The sequence below is a fragment of the Sminthopsis crassicaudata genome, chromosome 4 (assembly GCF_048593235.1).
Source record: "Sminthopsis crassicaudata isolate SCR6 chromosome 4, ASM4859323v1, whole genome shotgun sequence".
Lineage (NCBI taxonomy): Eukaryota > Metazoa > Chordata > Mammalia > Dasyuromorphia > Dasyuridae > Sminthopsis > Sminthopsis crassicaudata.
Window position 1 is genome coordinate 315,426,967 of NC_133620.1, and position 5,456 is coordinate 315,432,422.

At 44.4% G+C, this 5,456-nt stretch overlaps 1 protein-coding gene across 23 annotated transcripts in view; it reads right to left on the reverse strand.

Moving 5' to 3' along the window:
• The window catches only part of RBFOX3 (RNA binding fox-1 homolog 3), a 918,966-nt gene that overhangs the window by 177,999 nt on the left and 735,511 nt on the right, over positions 1-5,456 (reverse strand). The window lies entirely within an intron of this gene.

A 5,456-nucleotide genomic window follows, 5' to 3' on the forward strand; every position in this document is an offset into this window, starting at 1 on the left:
TAAACATAAATGCCCCAAAGCACATGAAGAGTTTAATGAACAGTGCTGAATATGCCACAGTAATTACTCCTTTTACAAATTCCTGTGATTAGCAGCTATGATGTCTTGGAACAAAAGGAGAACAGTGATTAATGAGAATAGAGTTTCCTAATAAACTCTCAAAATAGTGCTTGGAAATCCCTCTCTCTTTTTTTTTTGAACTTCCTTGCTCCATTCCCTCAGGAAAATTTACTGTTACTAAAACCTCTAAGAAGCAAATAACTGATGATAAAAGGACTAAAGAATCTGTTCTTCTATTGGACAATGGTAGTGATTAAAATGATACAGTCTCATTTTATTTTTAAGCACTGTATTATACTTAAATTAACCTTTTATCACACGGATATAATTTTTAAAAAACACAACAGAACTCATGATTATGATACTATTTGTTAAGCATCAGAATATTATATAGATTAGGGTCATGATACATCTGACAAAAATGTTTAATTGTAAGGTGGCTTTATCTGAGTGTTAGTGTTAGTATTAGTGCCATGGACTAAACCTTAAGCAGAATCATAATAGTGGGGATGAGGCAATTGGGGCTTTTCCCCAGTATGTTAATTAAGAGGCCACTGACAGTTATATAGAAACAATATAGTTAAATATAGGTTTATCAAGGATAGTTAAAATAGTGAGTTCTTAGATCATGGACTAAGCTCTTTCCCATTCTAACCTAGCTTGTATCCGATGGTCTTCCCATTAGTAGTCTCTGCCATAATGACCACCTGCCCCCACTCTGATCAACTGAGGACACGATTTGTACTGCTTGCCCTCCCACAAAAATTTCTAGTTATAGCTCTGATGCCCAAGGACAGCCTGAGAGTCTGGCTCCAGTGAGTCTCAGAGAGGAAAAGGAAAAGGCCTTCTCAGGAATGCCCAGGTTGCTCAAATTTCCAACAAGGTAACTGTGTCTTTCAGCTCTGAATTATTCTACAAATCTGTTATTTTCCCACCCAATTACTACTGCTTGTATGTATGCACATACGCAGGATGCTTAGAGTGCTTTGTTTTCCTCTTTAGAGATTCTCCTTCCTATATACTTGATGTGGCTATAACACTCTCTTGATATGATGTTATGGCTTAATAAATTAATTACAGTGACAAATCCCTTTTCATTGGTTTTCCTGCAATTCTCTATAATTTGCCTTCAAAGGCAGCCTTTACACTGAACCACATAAAGTAACTCTTTGCAAATATTGATGATTTTCAGGTAGAAAAGCCTATTCTTTTATAGCACATTGAGATTAAAGAAGAGTGTAGAACTTTATCTCCTGCATTTCACACTGAAGAATTTCAGAAGGTGGGAGGCAGCTCCATATAAGAAAATAATGGTTTTGAGCTAAGCATGGTGGTTACCCTCTGCACATGATTGGTTTGTAGAGAGCAACAACTGTCCTGAAACGGGGGATTCTGGCTGTTGGGGCATGGTAAAGCAAAGATAGATACTGTCAAGGAGCTGATGTGAGTGAGGTACAAGATGCACGCAGCTGCCTTTGATGAGCTATTCACAAATGACAGAGCCTACACTGCAGCTGTATTTTCCCTGGCATTTGGTTAATCAAAGTTTTGCAGACAGCTTCATTTGTGGCTGTCCCATGCAATGTTAATATGATGAAAAATATCAGCACCACTATCAAAAGTGGGGTAGGAAGGGGTGGACAGTCACCAAAAAGATGTCCAATTAATTATGGAATAGTTTTTCTATCTGAGAGGATCTAGTCTAGTTCCCAGCAGGTTTGGGGTCCAGAGAAGAGCAGCATATGCTCCTTCTTAGAGCAGGAAAAGGTTAATGAGTTTTTAATGTAATGGAGAGAACAGTCCTGTTGGTTGAGGCTTTTCACCCCCAGGTTGAAAAAAATACTTTGTCTAAAAACCTTTGCCTATTCTGCTGCTGCATTTTAATGCACCACAAACTATGTTTCTGTCTTGCTTGAATTCACATCTTTCACTCTGCTCAATTGTGCTGTTTAGATTTAATATACAGCCTACATAAGAAACAAACATCCTCACTCATGCACAAGTTTATGTAAAGAGCCTCCATCCAACCACCTACACCATAGATCTTACGGTAAGAAAGATCTCATTTTAAGAAGGAACAACTAGGGGAAGAATGATCACCTCTTCTTAATTTTTAGGTGCTTTCTACAAAGAATGCCTATAAGCTTAGTTCTCTGACAAGCCAAAGATAGGCAGAAGGAGATTGTGTACTGGGAAGAACAGCTGAGGGTTTGCAAATACACCAGGTTAAAAAAAAATGAAGAAATACACCTCCCTCTTTTATCTATTCAAAGATGGGGAACTATGGCATGGAATATTGTTTATGCTGTTGAACGTGACTTTGTCATAGAACAAGAAAGTTCAGAGATGGCTTGGTCCAATCCTTCCATTTTACAGATGAGAAAACTGAATCCCAGAAAGATGAAGTGACTTCATAGTATTAGAGGTAGGATTGCTGGTTTCAAATTCAGCAATCTTTCCTTTGAACCATGGTATTTATTTATTTATTTTTTGCATGAGCTAGTTTTCTTTAACTATTTTTCTTTGTTTCAGGGGAAAACTCATGGTAGGGAGTTTGGGAAAAGGATTATACAAAAAATGACTAAAAATAAAAGGCATTGTAAAAGCAAACAGCAACAAGAAAAAGTAATAACTTAGATTGTACTGATTAATAATGAACTTGTGGCTCCACTAATAGAGGGTACTTCTACCAATGTTAAATTGGTGCCTTTTCTACAACTGTCGAAAAGAGCTGTGTGGGGCATTGAAAATATGAGAACAACTTTCTATCCACTATATTACAATATCTCTCTGTCCCAATTAATGAAAATGGGGAACAACTTGGACAATATCCTAAAGGAAACATTTCCCTTATAAATACACATATTCTTCAGTAGCATAAAAAGGGTCACTTTTGACCCCTTGACCCATAATATGGAGTGGCTCTTTCTGCGTAGTTGTAGAAGGAAAAAGAAAGCATGGATGGAGCAGAACTTGTTTCCATTTGCACTTCATTTATCTGGATGGTGAATCAGTAGGTTGATGTGCTTTTCCCCTTCATGACCCTTCAGAAAACACTGAACTAATTATCATGTCCAGGATTTGAAACAGAATTCAGGAATTGGAAAGGTTGGCTTCCTCAGGATGGTATTGACTCATCATCACAGGACCTACTATGGGAGATGATGAATCCACAGATGAATTCGTCTGTGTTTTGAGGGCTATAGAAAAACTTGTCCTAGAAGTCTTCTCACTTTTGTTCACTGCAGGAAAGGGTGATGGGGGAGATCTCAGTAGAAACTAGGTAGAAACCTTCGCTATATATAGTGAGATGCCCAGCATTAGGCTAGAAGTAACAACAGATGATGTCTATCTGTCTAGTCTAGGAGAATAGTGGATTTAAATAAATAAACAGGGACTGGCTCATCTGTCTTCTCTATTATCCCATATTCACTGAAAAGAAGATCCCTATCTCTCATTAATTTTTCTTGGTGCATATAGTCTTAAATTTGAGTCTATATCATACCTGTGTTTGTGTGTGGGGGGGTGGGGGTTGGAGCTAATATAGGGTACAGTCATCCTTTGGCCACAGTGAAGGCTCGGTGTCTGCCTTGCCCCATTGCCCCTCCCTGTATGACTTACTGTGGTTTCCTCTTCTGTAGTTGTGTTGGTAAAGAAGAGCCACATGCAAGTAAGAGGAAGAGAAAAGCAAATACCAACCACTACTTCACTTAAAGAAAGAGAAATGACAAGCACCTTTCCTTTGCTTTTCCCCGTCACATGTTGAAGGAAGATAAGAGGGCTGAAATAGGATTTTCAATCCAGTCTATTAGAAGGCCAGTGCCAAACCTTCAGTTCCAATCTAGAATGCACTTTTTACCCCCTTTGTCTCAGCAGTTGACTGGGGTCCCAGATCTAGTCATAGGATATTCTTGCCTCTGGGAGGTTGAATGCACAGGAGTAAAACCTGGGTTGACAGGAAGGTATGGTGGCCTGGCTCCTTCTTCCTCCCTCCAAACCTTTTAAATTACTGCACTCAGCTAGATTCCCTACTCAGGGTTTCCTCTAAAGCCCCTCTGCAGGCCTATCCAGAACCTCTCTACTCCGGGAGACAGGGATGGCAATCGAAAGGCCGAAGAAGAGGGTTGGGGTAATGGAAACCTTCAGGGCCAGGGTGGCGGGGTAGGTACAGAAAGGGATTGGCCAAGGCCGGCTGAATATCCGCAGCTCCTCTCCAATGGGGGAGTGGGCAAACCACTCAAGCAAAGATAACTTACACGTACCTCCCCACATCTACTGCGGGGGTCTGATCCCAAATTGGACACAAGGGCCACATTCCTGCCTCTATATTGGAAGAAGGGAAAGAACGGCTAGAACTGCCTCACAGAGCGGCCCAGAGCAGGAAGGAACTGGGGGGGGGGGGGAAGGAGATGGGGGGGTCCAGAATTCTTTCCACCGACCCTTGGTCTTTGGGGAGACTCCTCTCCTCCCCAAGTTCCCAAATAATTTTTAGAGGACAGATCCGCATCCCCCTAGCCTGAGCTCTCTCCAGACGCCGCAGTTTGCAAAGACTCTCGCCCCCGCGCCATTCCTTGCCCCTCAATTCACACTCGGGGCTGGGCTCCTGATCCCCGCGAGGTCTTCTCCCACACCCCTACTAGCCCAGCTACAGAGCCAGAGCCAGCGCGGTGCTTTCTGAGAGCTGGTCTCCGAGATCCGCCCCCTCCAAGCCGCCGCCGGCGCTGCGATCTCCGCTGCAGCAAAGCTTGGGGCTCCCCCACACACGCCTCTCTTTCCCTCCTTCCACCCCCGCACTCCCCGGGACTCATAGACAAGCAGGCAGAGGTGTCCAGGGATGGTCGGGAACTCCCCCGCCCCAGTTTCTCGGCGTCTCGGAAAGAAGTTCCCAACACTGTCCCTTCCCCCCAGGCTCACTTCTCCCCCCTTCCCCCACCCCCTTTCTGCGGCCCGGATCCCGCACAGTCTTAAAAGTTACAGCAAGTAACGCGCCAGACTCAGTCCCTCCCCCCCACCCGACCCTCCTCTTCCTTAACTACTGTGCTTAGGAGATGACCTCGACCCGACGGGAAGGCGAGGAAGGGGCTCTGCAAACTAGGACGTAACCGCAGCGCCCACTCCGGCGCGGCTCGGCCTGGCCCGACCCGGCCCCGCTCCTGCTTCTCCAGGTGCGGAGAAGAGAGCTGAGTGGAGCCGGGAAGGAGTGGGGAAGGGGGGAGGACTAGAGGGGGAGAGACAGCGTCCTCACCCCGCACCGAGGGAAGGGAGAGAGGGAACCAAGCTGCCGGCGAATAAAAGGTTAAGTCCAACGGGCTGGGAAGGCTGCTCGGACCTCGGTTACCCCCACCCCCTAAAGCACGTGCGAGTCCGGGGGCCAGAAGCGGGGCTGGCCAGCTTAC